Source organism: Pteropus medius, unplaced genomic scaffold, assembly GCF_902729225.1.
Source record: "Pteropus medius unplaced genomic scaffold, Ma_sr-lr_union100, whole genome shotgun sequence".
Taxonomy (NCBI): Eukaryota; Metazoa; Chordata; class Mammalia; order Chiroptera; family Pteropodidae; genus Pteropus; species Pteropus medius.
The window spans coordinates 25,123,382-25,144,043 of NW_024349801.1; the positions used below are offsets into that span (position 1 = coordinate 25,123,382).

General features: G+C 40.9%; 3 non-coding genes and 2 pseudogenes across 3 annotated transcripts; 3 read left to right on the plus strand and 2 right to left on the minus strand.

The window, feature by feature from the left end:
• Positions 1-3,365: 3,365 nt before the first annotated feature.
• LOC120580989 (uncharacterized) lies at positions 3,366-3,484 on the plus strand (annotated as a pseudogene).
• Positions 3,485-15,516: 12,032 nt separating this feature from the next.
• On the minus strand, positions 15,517-15,635 carry LOC120623157 (uncharacterized; annotated as a pseudogene).
• Positions 15,636-17,378: 1,743 nt separating this feature from the next.
• Positions 17,379-17,450, minus strand: TRNAH-GUG (transfer RNA histidin (anticodon GUG)). The gene has a single exon. It is a non-coding gene; the product is annotated as a tRNA-His (tRNA).
• A 649-nt stretch (positions 17,451-18,099) lies between these two features.
• Positions 18,100-18,171, plus strand: TRNAH-GUG (transfer RNA histidin (anticodon GUG)). The gene has a single exon. It is a non-coding gene; the product is annotated as a tRNA-His (tRNA).
• A 1,523-nt stretch (positions 18,172-19,694) lies between these two features.
• Positions 19,695-19,766, plus strand: TRNAH-GUG (transfer RNA histidin (anticodon GUG)). Its single transcript has one exon. It is a non-coding gene; the product is annotated as a tRNA-His (tRNA).
• The last annotated feature ends 896 nt before the right edge of the window (positions 19,767-20,662 follow it).

The window sequence follows — 20,662 nt, forward strand, 5'->3', positions numbered from 1 at the left end:
CAGAACAGAGATCCAGATATAATGGAGTCAAGTAATCTAACAGATGCAGAGTTCAAAACACTGGTTATAAAGATGCTCGATGAACTTTTGGGACATGTAGATAAATTTAATGAGAACTTCAACAGAGAGATAAAAAACATAAAAATAGAAATGGTAATTATAAAAGGGAACCAGTCTGAAATGAAGAACACATTATCTGAGATGAGAAATATATTAAATGAATAAACAAAGAAATAAACAAAGTGAATGAAGAAGAGGATCACATGCCCTATCTAGAGGACAGGAAAGCCAATCAGGACACTCAGTCAGAATGGCAAGAAAAAAGATGCCAAGACTATAAAAATAATTTAAGGAAGATATGGGACACTATTAAGGGTCCAAATATTCATCTGATCGGCATAACTGAAGAAAATCAAGATGTTCAACAGCTGTTTGAGGAAATAATGATGGAAAACTTCCCTAACCTGGCAAAGGAAATGGACATAAAACCCCAGGAAGCTCAGAGAATTCCAAAAATCAGGGATCCAAAGAAGCCCACACCAAGACACATCATAATTTAAATACCAAAGGTTAAATACAAAGAAAGAATATTAAAAGCAGCAAGAGAAAAACAAATAATTACATGTAAGGGGACACTCATACGACTAGCAGATGATGTCTCAAAGGAAACTATGCAAGACAGAAGGGCTTGGCAAAAAATATTCGACGGGATGAAGACCCAGGATCTACAACCAAGAATAATTTATCCAGCAAAGCTATCGTTTAGAGTTAAAGGACAGATAAAGAGCTTCCCAGACAAAAATAAACTAAAGGAATTTATCACCACCAAGCCAGAATTACAGGAAATGTTGGAGTTACTTCTTTAAGAAGAAAAAACATGTATCAAAAACAGGAATAAAGAATAGTAACAACTACCCTCCTATCAATAAGTACCTTAAATGGAAAAGAATTAAGTGCTTCAACCAAAAGATAGAGTGGCTGAAAAGATATAAGAAAACAAGTCCCCTACATATGAAAAGGAAGGGAATGGAAAAAGATATTGCTGTGATGAACCTAGAAGGTATTTAAGTCAGACAGAGAAAGATAAACACTATATGATTTCACTTATATGCAGAATTTAAGGGGTAAAAAGAACAAACTAATCAAAAACAAACTCACAAATATAGTGGACGATTTAGTGATGGACAGAGGGGAGGGGTTTTGGAGGGTTGGGAGAATGGGGTGAAGGGTTAAAGAAGTACAAATTGGTAGCTGATGGGTGGTCACGGGGATGGGGAGCATGACATAGGAAAGGCAATTAATATTAATACATTGTCTAGATGGAGGGTCGGGGGAGGGAGGGAACAACTGGGGGATCATTTTACTAACTATGTAAATATCTAACCTATGTACTGTATACTTGAAAGTAATTAAATTTTTTAAAAAAAAAGAATGGAGAGAAATTTTTGAAGAATTGATTATGGAAGGACAAAATAAAGGAAGAAATTAGTTATGGAATAAAGGGGAGAAATGTGAGTGGAATAGGGTGATCTATCAAGAAATAAGTCTGGAGATGCAGTTAAGTTCCAGATGGAGGTGGGCTCTGTAAGCCAGGCTACAAGATTGGGCTTATTCTAAATCAAATAGGAAAGCAGGAGGAGGATGGATTGGAAAGATGCACACTGAGGACAGGGAGACTGGCAAGGTGACAAAAGTAATAGTCTAAATCAGACATGATGAGGCTCTAACCAAAGCAGTAGAAGAGGATGGCTAGAAGGAAACAAGTCTCTAGGACCTGAAGATTGATCAGGCTTGGGGAAGTGTATGCAAGGGAGAAGATAACTTTTCAAAATTGTTCAGAATAATTTAGTTTCTACCCATTTCTACCCTTCAGTAATACTTAGCTGCATGTCGTTCCCTACACACACAATATTCCCTGCAGAAGACACAGTACTCTAAATGTTTACTTGTCTCCCATTACACTGTGATCTCCTGGAGCACAGACTTTCTGTCTTGTTCACCACTCTATCCCCAGGCTCAAGGCCCGCCATATTAGACAATCAATAAATATTAATAAAATACTGGTTATAAAGTGAAACAAACAAACACAGGACTCTTAGATTATTGGGTATGTAGATGATGGTGACAACTACCAAAATAGGAACACATATTTCTATTTCCCTAGCTCCATGCATGCACGCACGTGTGTACACGCACACACACACACACACACACACACACACACACACCCATAAAGGCCCTAACAGAGTAAATGTGTTATATTCTGCAACCTAGAGCAACTCATTTTGCCTCTCTGAGCCCCTTTTGCTATTCTTGCCCCACCTAGTTGCTTAATGTTATCTCACAAGATTATTATGAAAAGTAAGTAATTTAATATAGAAAAAGAATTTGGAAAATAGTAGATGACCTTATAGCTATAGGCTACTATTGTAAGCTCTTAAAGTAATTCGGGAAAATTATAAGTATTTTCAATCTGATGTCTGACTATCATCTCAAAATGACTGTGAAATCTCTCTTGCTCATCCTAACTCATACTTTATCTCTGTTTTTCATTAGAGAATTGCCAGTTCTGGAGCCAGGCACAGGCATAATGATAGGCACAGATCCTAGCATTCAGTCCAGTGAAATGATGCTGGTGATCAAATCTCTCTTCTCTTCTTTTCATGGAGAAGGTGTAAAAATGCATGATCATTTTCAGAGTGCAGGCTATAGCACTCATCTCACTTTTCCAAGGGATTCAGGTTTCCTTTAAAAGCAGTTATTATTGATATAACCCAACTGCCAAGAGGAAGAGAGTTAATCTCACAACTACCTCCCCTCAATTAGCTGTTGGCTCACAAGCAGCTTGGGCTTCATTGTTTTAGTGTGTTTTCTTTTTGCCTTATCACGTATAGTATGATAAACTCTTAAATTACAGATCAGAAAGAATGAAATGATTTACCCAGAGTCAACAGCTAGTTAGTAACTAAAACAAATCCAAATCCTGAGTTCCTCATTCCCAGTTTTGTGCTATTTCTGGGCCGAGGGTGAAAAATATATAATAGATGCCTCTGCTTATGTAGGCTTTGTTTGTCTTTCAAAAGATTTTTCTATACTTTCACTGTTTATCCCCATAACATTTCTGTAAGCAAGTCAGCTACTAATCATATTTTAGGTACAAAGAAAAATAGACTCAAAAAAGATGAATGATTGGTTTAAAGTCATACAGCTAGTTAAGGCACAGCCAGGATTAGAGGCTAGCTGTGATCATGTCCATAGAACCTGGGCCTATGACTGTCCTAAAGCCTAGGGGTTACACCTGGAAAACTAGATAGTCTACCACAAACTCATCTGGGAAATATGTAGTGTTTAAATAACATATGATTTTCTACGACCATGCTACCCTGAACAAGCCCGATCCTGTCTGATCTCGGAAGCTAAGCACGATCAGGCCTGGTTAGTACTTGGATGGGAGACCACCTAAGAAGACCAGGTGCGGTAGGCATAAAAAATTAAAAAATAAAGGATTGTAAGCTGACAAGGTCCTTGCAATCTGTTAGGTCAACCAAAGGCTGCCTCGCCTAAAAAAAATTTTTTTTTAAATGTACCATTTCATTCTCCCTTTTACCTCTCCCTTGATTCCCAGTAGAAGTAGGCAGAACCAGAGAGAATACAGGAACTTCCAATGTTGGTCTTAATGGAGAAGCTTGCCCTTAACCTTCTGATTAAAACAACGAAAAAGGCTAGACAAAATATATAAAACAACAGTTTGAAAGCATTGCAAAGTGACCAACAGAGTATGTGCTCCTTGAGAGAAGGGAAGCACAGGAGTTGAGTTCCACATTTATCCTAGCTCTTTTTCTGAGGGCATTTTATTTTTCAAATCACAATGTAGAGAAATAATATCCAAGCAATTTTAGGAGGTTGAAGAGAGAAAGAAGCTGGAGTTTTGGGCAGCCAAAAAGGCTGCAATTTGAGGAGAAATCATAAAAAGAAGAGAATCGTGAAGAAGGAAAAACCTGCAACCAAGTTTTCAAGTCCTTGACCAACTTATAAGTTGCATATGTTCAAGATAAGATGCTAAGAAACTCAGCAAAAAATAGTAGCTGCAGTGCTCAAGACCTGAGCAGAGATTTCAGCAGCTGTGTGGTGATGGAGAGGTAAGTGTTAATTTCAAGCCACACTGGATATGGACCTTGATAAACACATCAATCTTTCTACTGAATTCATAAAAGGGACCTAACTCAGTAATAAGAAACATATCTTAGGAATAAAAGCCCTGCCCTAGGTAAAAGGCAAAACTGAAATAACAGGCATAAAACACAGCCCCAACAGGATCAAATCAATCCACTGCTACCCTTTACAACTGATGAGAGAAATTCTAACCCTCTTAAAATATATATAACATCATCCAGAGCCTCCACAATTTTTCAAATATAATGCCCCCAGCATCTAATTTAAAATTACAAGGCATTTGAAAAAAAACATAGGATCAAATCACCAAAACCAAGAGTAAAAAAAACCAAACAAACAACAACAACAAAAAAAACAGATAATAGAAACAGGTATCAGACAGGGACTTTAAAATAACTATGATTAATCTTTTCAAGAAAATAGGAAAGGCGGACAGAATAGATGAAAAGAGAAGGATTTTTCAAAAGGCAATTAGAATCTATAAAAAACAAATTCACATTCTATAAATTAAAATTAAGAACTAACTAAAAGGGGCTCTGGTTCAAAACAGTAACATAGGAAGAAGCTAAATTCATCTCCTCCCACAGACACACTGAATCTAGTGCTACATATAGAACCGTTTCCTCTTGGTGGGGAGGGGTAGGGGAAGTGGGAAACTAAACTAAAAACTGGCAGGGTAACCTCTTCACATCAGACAAATGAGAGGGAAATGACACCAAAGCAGGTAGGAAATTCTGAGACACAATCTTGCCTATAAACCCTACCACCGATGTGGCAACTCACAATTGAGAGGGAACTCAAAACCTGAAGCATCTCCCTGAGGAGGGAAGGGTTTTTAACCCATATCAGCATCTCAACTTTTAAGAGCAGAATCTGAGAGAGAAGCCCCTAAACATCTGGCTTTGAAGACCGATGGGGTTCATGCCCATGAGACCAACGGCTGTGGTGAACTGAGAAACATCTCTTAAAGGGCCTGTGCCTTCCAAGCTCAATAATGAGGCCAACATTACCCTGATACCAAAACCAGACAAGGAAAATACAAAAAAGAAAGTTATGGGCCAATATCTTTGATGAACATAGATACAGAAATCCTTAACAAAATATTAGCAAACCAAACTCAACAATACATTAAAAGGATCATCCGCCATGATCGAGTGTGATTTATTCCAGGGATGCAAGGATGGTTCAATAACTGCAAATAAATGAAAAAAATGGGAGGGAGGAATTGAGAGTAAATTGTTATAAGGTCTTTATACTACATATGAAGTGGTATATTATTTGGACATAGAATCTAATCTTTAATGATGTATATTACAAACCCTGTGGCAACCACTAAAGAACTTTTACAGAAGTTAAATAATAAGACAATGGTGGAAATTAAGAAAAATCATAAAAAATACTCAATCCAAAAGAAGGCAGAAAAAAAAAATAAACAAAGAACGCATGAAACCAACAAAACACACCTAGCAAGATGGTGAATTTTAATCAATCTATGTCAACAATTACATTAAATATAAGCAGTCTGAACACACAAAAATGCAAAGATTGCCAAATTGGATTTAAAAAAATAAAGCCAAGACCCAACTATATACTATCTATAAGGAACTCATTTTAAATATGAAAACATAGAATGAAGTGAAAGGTTGGAGAAAGAAATTTTATGGAAACATCAAAAATTTTAAAAGCTGGAGTATCTATAATAATATCAGAAAAAGTAGGGTTCAGAAAAAATATTGCTAGAGATTAAGAGAAATGTTACAGTGAAAAGGAGTGAATTGACAAAGAATATTTAACGATCCTAAATGTTTATGAACTATATCATGTAGCTTCAAAGGCAAAAGACTGATAAAATTGAAAGGAGAAATAGACAAATACATAATTATGTTTGGAGAGTTTAATACTTTTCTCTTAGTAATTGATAGAACAAGTAGAAAATACATGAGGAAATAGAAGACCTAAACAACATCATCGATTTACTTGACCTGATATTTTTAAAACATTTCACCCAACACGAACATTGACTTTAGGAACAGAAAAACATTCATCAAGGTAGACCATATTCTGAGCCAAAAATAAGTAAATAAACAACCCTTAGAATACTTAAAAGAATTGAAATCATACAAAATATGCTCTAAGACAATAAAGGTATTTACTAGAAATTATTAACAAAAAGATATCTTGAAAGTCCTCAAGTATTTGGGAATTAAACAAGATACTTGTAAATAACCCATGAGTCAAAAAGTCACGAAGGAAATTAGAAAATAGTTTAATCAAATGGAAATGAAAACATATCAAAATCTATGAACTACAACTGAAGCAGTACTTATATTAGAAAAGGGGGAAAAAGGTCTAAAATCAGTTACCTAAGACAGAAGACATCATGCTCTAAGGAAAAGAGCTGAATAGCTTTGAACACCAAGATCTTTCTGGCACCTCTGAAATCTTCCCACATGGATGATTGTTTCTTGAGCTTCAAGGTCTTAACATTGGGTCTGTCAGTGTTAATGCAATGCCTAAGGTCATTTAGCCACCTCTGAAAATGCTGAAAATGTGTTTAAAATTAAGCTAAGCATGTATTAGAATGAGGTATAGAGCTAACGTTAGAGTTAAAGCTTTTGTTCTCTCTCACAGGAGTCAAGGAGGAGAGGGGGTTTCTTGAGGAAATTATATTAAGAAGAAAGGCAGAGAGCCAACCAACTAAAAATCACAACTTTCTCATCATTGGCTGAGCTAATGTTGAGTAGATATATTACATTATCTTGTTATCTGCTAAGCAAGAGAACAGACTCAGAAATTATCCTGCTTCCAAGAGGATGATCTAAGAAGTCAAAGTTCCAAGGAGAAGTACTTGGAGACTCTCCCACTCCTCCCTTGTTCGATTCCATCTGGTCTTGGTGCCAGCCAGGGTCATAAAAGAGTGGCTATCTGGGAAAGTGGAACAGCAGGTTATCTTGTAGAGTCAGATAGAGTTTAGAGCAAAGATCTTTTTTTTTTTTGGAATGGTAAAGCACTGTTACACACTTCACCCTTCATGGAGATGACTTCCAGTCCCTTTCTCTAACCCTGACCTTGAGAAGTCTCCTTCCACACTCCTATCTTTCCAGAAACCTGAAGGCCATTTCCACTTAAAGACCTACTGATCTCTCAGCAGCACCAATGTGTTCTAAACAAGAACTTACTGTTATCTTCTCAGATGCCGCCTCCTCCCAAATCCCCTCCATTATCACCTCGGTAAAGCATTCCACATACTTCTCTCTTTCTGTCATCCTCCTCCCCCGACCACTCCACCACCCCCGCCACTGGCACTTTCCCTCACTTGGCCTTGTGTTGGAGTGAAGCTTGTGTTAGAGCTAGGTGTAGAGCTTGTGTTAGAGCTAAGGCCTCTGTTCCTTCTCAGCAGAGGGCAGTTCCTTGAAGGAAGAGCTTATGAAGGAGAAAAAGGGACAGGGAGTAGAATGTAAAGGAGAGCATTTAAAGATACATTTTTCAATGTCACAATTTTGCATAGGGTTGACCCTGAATCCCAAGCCATTTGAATTATTAGAAGCCATTAAAATGGCAGGTTTAAAGGGTGGTGGTGACAAGTGTTTTCTGAGGACCCCATTAATTTTACAATGTCTTATATATCCAGTTACAGTTTATTTTCTGAAATGTTTGCCATTTCTCATGGAATCCTGATGCTTTTTGAATTCTGCCTGCAAGAAGATTAAGGTCTTTTTCTCTCTAGCTTTATTCCACACGCAGGTTCCTTTTAGAGTGGTATAGCACTGAATGTGTGAAGGGTGTGAAAATATAGAAGCGAGATGATAAATACTCTTTCATACTGTAACACTGGGCTTGGCCAATTCATTAACCATGTGCTGGACAACCTGCTTTTTCAGCAGAGTTTCTAAAAAGACCTAATTGAAAGATCAACCAAATATTATCTGACTACAGAAAGCAGAGTGAGAATATGGTTAAATCTTGAGGAGTTATAACCTGTCTGCCCTGGCATTAGGGATTTCTACCTTCTTTCCTGTCCTCTGCTTTTACTTTCTATTGATAATTTCTCTGTCTGATTCTACCTCCCTCCCTTTCTCTGCCTCTCCCTCATTTTCCTCTCTATTTCCCATCCCTCCTTCTACTTAACTTTGCAGTGCTCTGCCTGCGAAAGCGATGATAGAGAGAACTCTGGAAAATAGGCTATAGAACGCCTGTGGAGGTCTCCTCAGTCCTCACAGAGCAGAGCTGGGGACCGAGACAGTGCTGAGGGAATATGTGTCAGGAAGCAGGTGGGTGAGTAGTCTCAACTTTCTGATGGAAATAGACGAGACTTGTGGAGAACCCAGTGAGGCCCTGTGAGTATGCTCCTGTGTTCTAGAGACTCAGCATCAACAACTACCTTCTACAATTAGAATCTTTATTCTCTATTTGCTGAACTTCTTGGGAGACTTTTGGCTCAGGTTCTAATTAGAAAAGCCTGGCCTCTAGTATTCCTTATTGATTTAGCTGGCTAATTATTTTCCATGGCTAAATTGTGAGGCGGACAAAGTCTAAAGACAGTTGGTGTTGGTGTCTTACTCTTGAACTTCCTCCTAGATACTCTAACTACACCCCATTGGTGAAAATCTGTACTAGTTTGGGAAACAAGCGATAAGGAAGTAATCCTGTTTGTTATTAAGCATTTCAAGATTCATCTCTCCTGGGAGTTTTTTAATTTCAAGGCAAGATTGGAATGATTCTGTAGGTGAAGTGACCACATGACTTCGGGTGGGGAAGGGGAATATTTAATTTCCTAAGCTTTGATTATCACTTCTGCAAAATGGAAGTGCTGAAAGTGATGATAAGCATATCTGCCTACAAGACTGGGAATGATTGAATTAGAACAAAAGTGAAAGGGGAAAAAAACATTTGTATAAATGGTAAGGTGCTCCAAAAACTTTAATAGCTAAATGCGACCGCACGCAAATTTCATTTCTCTAATATAGATTTTTCTGTAATTCAAGCTGGCTTTGCCCAGATAAGAGCATGGTGACTCATTTGCCTCTTTCCTTCCTTATCCTCTATATACCTGTTCCTTTAATCATTAAGCCTCAGGACATAAGATTAACTGAGCCTCAGGTCAATAATCATGAGGACAATAGGTGTCCGTTGGACTGTAGACTGAGAATAACTTCTTGGCTTTAGATGTGTTTCAGCCCCAGGCCCTTGGAGGCAAAACAAGAACCCTACCAGCCGCAGGACCAGACCACCAGACCCGATGGCACCATGGCTGATTCTAGAAACAGACACAATGATCAATTAATTACCTCACCCTTCAATCTTCCAAGTCAATAGCACCCACGACCTCAACTCCCTTAGTTTCCATGACTATTGATTTTTCCCTATATAATCTTTACTCCTGAGACACCCCGGGAGCCAGGCCTTTGAGCAGTAGCTTGCCTGTGTCTCTGGGACTTGAAAATGTCTAATAAACCTTACCTTCTTTGCTGTAAAACTCACTCGTTTCTATTCTTTGGCTTAGAAGCACACAAGCAGATGGACCCCTCTTTTGTCCCAATAACATAAAGTATGAAGATCTTAATCTAGATCCTTTACTTTTCTTTTTTTAAAGCTATGCTATTAACTTATCATATTTCAGGCACGACTCCATGCCTGAAATGCATTTCACACATTTTCTCATTTAATCCTGATCATATACCTTTGAGGAAGGTACTATTGCTATTCCAGTTTTCCAGATGAGTAAAGTAAATTCAAGTTTAGAGAGAGAAAGTAATTTGCCAAAGTACCAAAGTACCAAAGTGAGCTAATTTTGAGCCCACAGTCCTTGCTCCTAAGCACAATTCTTTCTTGCTCATTCTGCCCCAGCCTCCCATGCCTCTCTCCCTTCTTTCTGTTCTCATACATCCATTCTTTAAGATCTAACTCAGATGACTCTCCTTATTCTGAAAGCCTTTGGACTCCATTTCAGCCCCTAGTGAACTCACAGTCCTCTTTTATTGCCTGAGCCACTCATGTGTCAATCATGTGGCATCTTTTATATTTTTCTCTAATATTGCTGTTTGTCATATGTTGTTTTATATTAGAGTCTAGAGGGGAAAAAAATGGATAAAAGTGGCAGTAGAATTCCTCATTGAGAATTGTAAGGTTTGTTTTTTGTTTTGTTTTGTTTTTGTTTTTGTTTTTTAGCAGATTATCTTGATTGCCTCTTTGGCTATGAAACTCCATTAGAGCAGAGAACCCAGCTACTAGCACACAGAAGTTGTGTAAAAATTATTTGTTGAAAAAAATAGAAACTCCTAGGATATGTGCCCAGATTGTCTGGAGCATAGGAACGTGAGAATGTTTGTTATTTGAGAAGCGTACAGCGCTTAGCATAGTACCTGGTACAAAGTAAGCATTCAGTAGGTGGTGGCTACCCTGTCCTACCTAAGTGGTACAGCAGGAATTATTGGAGCATCTTGAGAGGAACAAATAGAAGAGGGCAGGAGAAGAGAGAGAAAGAAATGGAGCATTATGGTGGTTACTGGGGCTCTAGTAAAGAGTAGGTCAGTGAGATCTTTTCAGAGGTAGCAATCACAAAGGGGCAATTAAGGAAAGAGACATTTAACATTTGCTGTGCTGAGCTACAACTTCACTCTCCTTCCCTCAAGTCTTCTGTAAAATCTACTACACGTGCAGCTTGGTGTCAATAATACTTGGAGAATTCAAAAAGCCAGGTGATATTTGGGGCTGCCAGGGGTTAGGGGACAGGAGGAGTGAGATTATATATATATATAGACAGCCATCCAACAAAGTTAGAAAATTCGGCAAGTGTGTGCAGAGCCAAACACGGCAAAGAGAGAGGCCTTAAGAATTTTCAGAAATATTGGGAGTAATGGTGATTATTCTCATTTTACAGGATATGGGGATCAAGACAATTTTATTTAAATATTAAAAGATGGGAGGTCCCAGCAGGCCAGAGGACTTTGGGGGCATCCAACTGGCTCACTTTAGTCACATGTATTTTGTTATCACTTGGTTTACATTATGCCTCTTTAGTAACCACGTTGGGATAGGAACTGTGACAAGGCATTGAACTGAATCTGTATGGCTTTTTTTCCCCCTACATAGATTTTATTCCCATAAATTGACACACTGGATCCTGGCAATAACCCTCTGAAGTAGTAGGGCAAGTATCAGTGTATTTCCCCTGTTTTCAATATAAGAAAATGTTGTGTTAGAGTGGTGACATCCTGTTCCCTGGCTTACCGTGTCAACAATGAACTAAGCCAGCCCGGGGCGGTGGAAAGAGCCTGGTTGCATGAGGGTGAACGTGGATGTCAGGATAAAATCTAGTTTTCCAGCTCTATTTCCTCTCTTAACTATCTAGAGCCACACTCACACAACAATCCATGTTCTCTCTAGCCCTACAGAAGTATTTATCTATCCCCTCCAAATCTCACATTTATTACCCAGGGCAAAACCTTTGTATTAGCTATTTAATATTTAAAAGAGTGATAACAATGCCATCTTCACAGAACAGTGCAATTAAATGGAATAAATAACTCATTAAATGAAAGTCTTTAACACACTGCCTGGCACATTCAATAAATGTTCTCGCTTTTCTCTCCTCCCTTTTGTGGCTCTCCTTTCTTTCTCTATTTCTAAATTTAGGTTCAGTGTTTGTTCTACCATGCCCTGTTCCTTAGGTTTCATTGTACCTTAGATGGTTCTTGATACATGACTGATCATCTGACTCTTCACCTGGGGTAACCAAGCAGAGTAGGACCAGGAGCTGGGCTGAGCTTGGGCTGAGAGAATCTGAGAGAAAGCCCCAGGCCATGTTTAAAGTGCAAGGATAGAGATCCAAAGTGGTAGAGTCAAATCTGTTCTCAGCTCCAAGAGGTGACCAAAGGGCAGCTGGGTCATTGGATGGTTTCAATACAAATATTAGGCCATGTGAAAACATCTGTCAACAAAAGAGAAACACAGTCTGGAAAGTTTATTGGTATATTAGTCTACTTCAACTACCATAACAAAATACCATAGACTGAGTAGCTTAAACAACAGAAATTTATTGCTTGCAATTCTGGAGGCTGAAAGTCCAAGATCAAGGTGCAGCATGGCTGGGTTCTGGTGAGAACTCTCTTCCTGGCTTACAGATGGCCTCTACTTGATGTGTCTGCACATGGCAGAGAGAGTGAATGAGGTCTCTGGTTTTTCTTTGTATAAGGGCATTAATCCCTCTAGGAGTGCCCCACTCTCATGATCTCATCTAACCTAATTACCTCCCAAAGGTTTCATCTCCAAGTATCATCACTGTGAGGGTTTGGGCTTCAACATTTGGGTTGGAGATAGATACAAACATGCAGCTTAACAATAGGCAACTACCACAGTACAGCTTTTATTTTACTTTAGTCTGTACAATTTTGACCATTAAAAAGAGATCGTTCAGAAATTTGACTTTGTTTCTAAGTGAAATGTATACTTTTGAAAGCACAAAGTTCATTTTTTTTATTGACACAAGGCTCAAGAATAATTCATTCATCAGTTTACAGATTTCCTTATAAATGTGACTGTAAATACCTCCCCATATATTTGATATAGAAATTGAAATAGAATATTAAGTCTGTTTTTAACAAAGTTGGAACAACAAATTCTTTGCCGAAACCATATTTCTTCCTGTTGAGCAAGAGCTATTGTTTCCTTAAAGGAAGTGAGCATTGTGTCTGCAGCACTGTCTGTCTTATAAAGAGAAGTCGGGGGAGCTCCTTTTCCCATGTTACAAATCCTAGGTTTGAATTTTTTGTCAAAAGAAGATCTTTTTGTGATCACGAAAATGCACAGGATGGCAAGGTACATTTTCTTAGGCAAATAACTGTTCAGGTCTGTTGCGTATAATAAATTATATATATATATATAATTTATATATATATATAATTTATATATATAAATTATATATATATATCCTACAATAAGTTATTTATTACATAATAAATTATTAGGTGATTAGAGACAAATTTATTGACCATAAACAGGCAAATAATCCTTTTGCCACATGACCGTAACATTCAGACTAAAAAATATATTATTCTTTAATAATTCTATAGCCAAATTAAGTGCTACATTTTTCCATTTAAAAAATTAATCTTCCAAATATCCCTGACCTTAGAAAAAAGTGCTGCAATACATAGTAGCCCTTGAAAAGTGTCAAATGTTATTTTTTAATTTTTTTTATTTTAGGAACATTGTGGATATGCAAAAGAAAAGCACCCTGAGGAGTTAAATTTTTGTAAAAGAAAAACACTCCATGCCATGGCAAGTGAATGCTGCCTGCCTGGGAGGCCTGCTTGAGCCTGGCACTTAGGCGTTATAGGCCCAGCCCAGACATTAATGAGGTTTTGTCAAGCTCCGTCTATGTCAGAGCACTGAATGGGCTCATTAAAATTTGACAAAGGCTTCCAGGGGAAGGAGAAAATGCTCACAGAAACCATGTCTTGACATGATCATCAACAAACTCAATTATTATTAATAATAACAGTTAACCTTTACGGAGTGCTTACTTGGTGCCAAACTCTGAGCTAAAGGTCTTTCATGCTTTATTTCACTTGATCCTCCAACCTCCTATGAGGTAATTACTGCTTTTTAAGCCCCTATCTTACAAAAGTTGCAGCTTAGAGATGTTAAGCAACTTTCCCAACTGCTGTTAAGTAGAAATCTTAGATATGAATCCAGACAGTAGGGTATTTTCTCAAGTAGAGTCCAAATCCCCAGTCAGCAGGTACCAAACTTGCCCCCTGGCTCCCCTAAAGACCCAGAGGGCACTGATAGGGCATTGCACAGTTGGGGGACTGATTTAGCTCCTCAGTTCATATCTTCTCAGAAAGTTGTTCCAGTTCCTGAAAAAGCCTTCCACAGTAGTGTTACAATGAAGATAAGTGTAATTCAGCATTCTACTAAAATGAATTAAGATAACTAATAATACAGAAGGATCATCAGGCTGGCACCAGCTTTGAAGTACAGACTCCACCTATGATTCAGTCCATAGGCTGTGTTCTCAAGAACTTTTCCAGGTGGACGGTCTTCTGACCCTGTGGCCTAGAAAAGTTGAACATGCCTGCAAGAAAGATGGAATGGGACAATTGCTGCCATCTCGCTTCCCTCTCTCCCTTCCATCTCAAAAGCAGTCCCAATCCAACCCTGTCCAAGGAAATCACTGTCCTTGTCATCTTTATGAGAGTAGGAGAGAGAAATGGCATCCAACCTGGTTCACAAGGGAGCATAGAGAGGAGGGGCCATGCCTGAGACATGTACTGAAGAAGGACAACACACATAAATGGGAAGCCAGCAGTCTTTAAAACTAAAGCCCCGTCTCTCTTTCCCTTTTTCTCCATCCTCTGTCTTCTTCTTTCAAGCCTGATCAAAACCTGTTCTCAGGAAAGGATCTGAAATCAGCTGCCTTACTGGGAACAAAATCAAGAAGTACCTATGTGGTTTCCATGCCCTATTAAAGGGCTTTTAAGAATCAGTGAGCAAGTCAGGGAGGTAGGCTTCATCTTGTTCATGATTAATTCTCCGGTGCCTACATCAGTCCCTAGATCCTTAAACTTTGTTGAAAAAATCATTTTGAAGGCCAGGGAATCCTTCTTGGGACTCTAAAATCGCACACCCCTTGGCCCTGGGCTGTGGGCTACAGGTGCTGGACAGAGCTTCCAGCCTCTGCATTCGACATCCACTTCCTAGGGTGCAGCGCCTCCTAGTGGAAATCTAGGGCTTCTGCCTCTTCCCTAGATGCCCCCGCAAACATGGGCCCTTCCGAGACTCCACTCCAGATTTTCATCTTCTCATCCTCAAAATCTCAATGTCGTCCTCATTGATGAGGCCTTTTAGACTTGGGCAGGTCCCTGCTAGTAACCCCCAGTACTCACAAAATGAACAATAAGTCTCCATTAGAGCCAGGTAGCTCCTCTACACAAAAGCGGCACATCTCAAACTTTAAGGTGTAGATGCATAATGTGGGGAAGCTTATAAATTACAGTTGTCATCTTCAAGGTTTGTTCCTTGAAGGTTTTCTTGTCTCTTTCCTAGTGCTGAGACCTAAAGAAGAGCTTGACTTGAAGTTGGAAGGGGTGGGGAAAGGGCCACACTTCCAGAATCAGAAACTACAAAACGTGGGTTTAAAGCAAGAGGTCAGTGGAGGAGCGAGCTGACTGAGTGTTCAGAGAGGGTGTTTCGGAGCAGCAGGTGAGGTCATCCAAGATCAGGGTCTTTAGCTCTCAGTTTTGCCAGCCCAGAAACTCCATTTTGTCAGTGCGCCCGAAGACTCAAGAGAAATGAATCATACTAACCAGATTCTTTTTCTTTTTTCCTTTTTTTTTTTTACACCTACAACACCTGGTCTTCCTAGGTGGTCTCCCAACCAAGTGCTAACCAGGCCCGACCCTGCTTAGCTTCCGAGATCAGATGAGATCCAGCACGTTCAGGGTGGCATGGTCATAGACCTAACTGGTTCTTAAGAGTGTAAATCTACAGTAAGAACAATTAAGCTTATTCAAAGCAATGCTCTTCCCTGCAGGAATGTCTACATGGGCAGTCAAATCATTATCAAAAGTTGATTTTCTGGGCCTGAAATCAGAGCAAGGGGAATCGAGTGAGCTCAGAAAAGGATATGAAATTTTAGTAACTGGATGCACCCATCTCCAGGATAATTATATAATTGCCAAGAAAGTCAGCAGTCGGAAGTGCAGAAGAACACCTTCTCCTTCTGTGACTCTTGCAACCAGGAATTTTCTGTTTAGCTTCCTTAAGAGCATTCCTGCCCTCAGAATACACTTTTGTCACCTTGGATAGATGTGAATGGCTAGAGTGGGTTACCTCAGATCACTATGTTCATGGGTTTTATTTTCTTGTTTGACTGTTTTTACTCATAGTACTGTTAGAGAGTGCCTACTCCAGACTTTCTTCTCAGATTCTGAAAGCAGACTTTCTCCCCAGATTCTGGGAGTACCAAAGCAGCTGTGGCAAAGGTGTGGGTACAAGGCCAACAGGGTAAAAACTAGAGCCTTTCCTTGCTTCTAACTCTGATACCTTATTCCAGCCTGCAGATTTAAAAAGCTTCAGTGTAGTTATTTGGTAAGTGGTCAGAGGATGAAAGTTGTCACATTTCTGTTGGCTGGTTCTTTTTTTGCTGGCAATGTTGATTTCCTGTATAACAAACTTTTAAATCAGTCATCCAAAGTCTGGCAGTTTCTCAGGCTCACCTTATCCCATTTTTGTTCTCTCATGGTCTGAACTTTCTTATTGTGCATCTTTAAACTTGTCAAATTTAGGAAACTGGCAGTGGGGAGACCTTGGAAAACTACAGTCCTTCACAGTGTCTTGCTCTTACACGCTGTTCAGTAAGTCTTTGCTGATAGTAAAGGGAGCACAACCACACTGCAATGTCCATCTCTCCCAGGAATGTTTCCTGACTTGCTTTGCCACCACCCAGGTCCCCTAGGAGCAGCTACAGAGGCTCATTCCTCACTAAGTCCTACCTAATTCCCTCCTTGACAGTGATACAACTGCTGCCAGCAACCTGAGAGCAAAATCCAAAACTTACTTCAATTTTGTCTAATGGCAAGTGACAGACCTAAATTTATTGAGTTTGGATTTTTTTTTTTTTAATGCTCATAAAACAAACATGAAATTTGCTTTAAACCCTAGGTAGATTAGGAAAAAATCCTCAAGGAGAAAACACCTTCTCACCTAGGAGGTGGTGGAGATGGAGACCACAAACTCATAAGGTCTCCTCATGGTGGCATTGGAAACCAGCCCCTCCAGTGCAGTCATATTTTCCACTTGCCACAGTGTTAGTCTACTCTGAACTCTTCTAACCCTTAATAAATGTTTGCATATGGTTCCTATAACCTTTGAACTCCAAAGTACTGAAGTTTCAGCCAGCATGAGGCTTTTTAGAGAATGAAATATATGATTTGGCCCTTGATAGGGGCCAAATGAGGAAAGAAGACAAGTACCACACAGAATAACATCCTAGGACAAACCAATCATGTAATGGGGAAGATGACGGCTGGCCAACTCAATGGCAGATGAAAAACTACAAAGAGAAAGTCTAGAGCTTATTTTTTGCCTGTTATAATTTAGCCTCTGATGTAAAGTCAAGTGGCAGATTAGGTACAATCACGAAGAGGGATGAGGCTTCTCAAATGTAAAAGGACGCCCTTGCCGTGCCATTGTTCCCACAATGCCGTGACTCGGATTCGAACCGAGGTTGCTGCGGCCACAACGCAGAGTACTAACCACTATACGATCACGGCGAGCTACCCGGACGCCACGAGGAGTGGCTTACCGACTATCATCCTTGTCTACAAGACCGCCATTCTAGCTTTCTGAAATTGTCAGCCAGGTCCCTCGTAACATCGCTCTAACTCCGAAGCAGAGTAGGGATGCCGTGGACTCCCCAGTCAAAGTCTCCGCTGGTCCTCCACACGGACCGTAAAAGAAATGACGCAAAAGTGCTTTGCAAACGAAAGGACTCCTATGATGCCGAGTCTACGACTGAGACTCTCACGTAGCTTGTATGGATGTGAGGCCCTGGGGTCGTCCAAAGGTGGCTCTGGGTCCTTTTACATACACCGTGCTAGCGCTCACGCTATCTGAACAGATTCTGGATGGGAATGGGGCTGTCTCTTAAATTCTAAAGATCAGTTCTGACCCACCCGTACACACTACTTCCTTCGAGACGCTGGTGAAGGGGAACCTCGAGCGCAGCCTCCCGGAAGATGAAGCGGCGGGATTCCGCCCGCGGGCGAGCGCGGATTGAGATCAAAAAAGCACACACTCACAGCAGCAAAGTTAGAGATCGGCAAGAACAAGCAATGACAAGTCAATGACATCTTAAGGGGTGGGGCTTTGAACACAGAAGATTTCAGGCAGGAGCCACACTTTTCGGATCTCCAGTAGCTCGCCGTGATCGTATAGTGGTTAGTACTCTGCGTTGTGGCCGCAGCAACCTCGGTTCGAATCCGAGTCACGGCATTGCGAAAGCAATGACACGGCAGGGGGTCTCATTTTACCGCTCTGCTTTGTTTTATCTCGAGTTTTTAACAATATCCTGGAAAATGGATTCCAATCTTCTTGCGACAGCGAGAAACAACCTTTCGCCAGCTCTGTCTGAACTGAACATCCAGCAAATATGAGCTCCCAGTTACTCTCGGGCTACGCCCCTTATCGTTTTTAGGGACAAAGCCCAGAGCATTCACAGGCTTTTTAAACAGACACATGGACGAATTTCCATGGGAGCACTGGAAACGGACTCCAAATAGGAAGGAGAACGCTTCGCAGAGTAGGTAACCTCTTTGAAGTAGCTCTTGAAGGCAGAAAGGGAATTTGTCAAGCAGCCAGGATAATCTCTTGTGCAAAGGCTTAAAAAACTGTGGTAACTCCTCTTTGTAAATCTTCTCTCTTCACCCCTTCACGACGCCCAAAGGCCCTGGCCTCACAGGTAGTAGGCTCTTCTCAAGGACCTGTTGAGTGAATGAATGCAAGTAATTAGGGAATGAGAAACTACACTGAGGGAAAGCCACGGGATGAGCTGGAAAAGGTAGCCGAATTTTCCTGCAGTCTGGGGAGTGGAAGTGAGAGGCGGAGTGGTAAAAGGATTCGTATTTAGCAAGAACCCTCTGCAACTCTGTAGGATGTGGGAGGTGATGAGAGCCGATGACACTGGAGAGAAGAGTGGTCACTGTTGATTCACTTGTTAAAACAAGTGGCAAGTTCTCAGTTTAGCAAAATGCTACTGCCCGCTGGGGGCTCGGCCTGGTTCTAGAAGCCATGGGGGCGGGAGCACTGATGATCAAAAACACAAAAACAAAAACAAAACCCGGTCCGGGCCCTGATGGCGCGAGGGGTCACAACATAGGTGGTCACTGGGTCCGGTGGGAGCGCTGAGGAGAGAGGAGTCAGGGTCGTCAGGGGAGTAGGAGGGACTGTAAGGAAGTGGGTGTTGGGGGGAAGGGAACGGCAGGATGAGATGCGTTCATTGAGTCCTTTCTACGTGGCCACTTGGGTTCTGGGGGCGTCTGCATCCTCCGCAGAGGCGGCATGGGGTCCCCTGGGAGAATCAGCAGAGAGAAGAACCCCCAAAGAGCGCTTCTTGCGGGCCCAGGGTCGCTCGAAGGGTCTCCCGGGTACAGGAGATGGGCACCCTCCAAAAAATGGGAGTTACACCGGTTGTAAACACTCTTAGCTCCGGCCAGTCCAGTCTCTGGGTGTCCAAGTGGTCTCCCCTAAACTTTCACCTCATTCACATGGAACCCACCCTTCCCCACTGCATCACCACCATCTTCTGTGGCTCATGGACCAAAACAGAAGCGAATCCAAGCTACTAACGAGAACCCAAGCAGCTAACGAGAGCGCAATGCGCCTGCGCATTCTCAGACTCGGTCTTAAGCTGGAACCCCGCCCCATAGGCGGGCCTTTTGGTGACGTGCAGAATAGGAAGGCCTATGACTATTGAAGAGGACACTCAGAAACCTCGAGTCCCAGGGCCTCGGTAGCTCGCCGTGATCGTATAGTGGTTAGTACTCTGCGTTGTGGCCGCAGCAACCTCGGTTCGAATCCGAGTCACGGCATTGTGGGAACAATGGCACGGCAAGGGGCCTTCTCTTTTTAAATCCTTTTCCTTTTCTTTTCCCCCAGTCAATAATACTTTATATCGATCGGAGCTCACTTTTCTTGAAATAAACCACTACACATCTCTCTACCTTGAAAATTAAGCCGCCTCTAAGATAGCCACCTCCAGTAATTCTCATTTAACTCTCTGATAAAGCTTCAGATCAAACAGTTCGAAAATTGGCGTCAGAATCGTTCTCCTACACCAGCAAAGCAGCGTCCTTGTGACCTTGCAATTTTTTTTCCTTTTCATGCATTTTTTAAAAATCGAGTTGTTAATTTCTAAAGAATACATGTGCACAAGTCCTGTGAAAAGTAAGTCTCCCTCTCATTCTTCACTCCATCCGCCAATTATTATTGCCAATTTCCAGTATATCTTTCCTGACGGTCCTTGTATAAACAAACACATTTATGTATATATGTATGCAAATATATTCCCCTTGCTTCTTACATAATACAAACGACCTCTTCTCTTCTTTCGTCTCAAGTAAGACAGAACTTGAGGCGATAGATTTGCACTAGTAGGCAATCTCCCTTTACATGGAAAAGTAAACATATCAAGAGGGATTCTCCACCCCCTCACACACACACACTCCCTCACCCACCCCCCACCCTGTCCTTTTCCTCCCCAGGCCCTGGCTACCCGCTGTGAAGGGTGGGGGACATCTTGAGTTCATAAGATAGCCGGGAGGGATTCCTTAGAATGTCCACAAAAACCTTTGGATGGGAGCCTGAGCTCTGTTGGAAAGCAGCTCTATTTTGATCTCAGGTTGGAAGGACAAGGATGCATCCTGGGTTTGGAGTTGACTGGGTTTGGAGGAGGGACTTGACTTGGTAATCCATGTGGAGACCATCT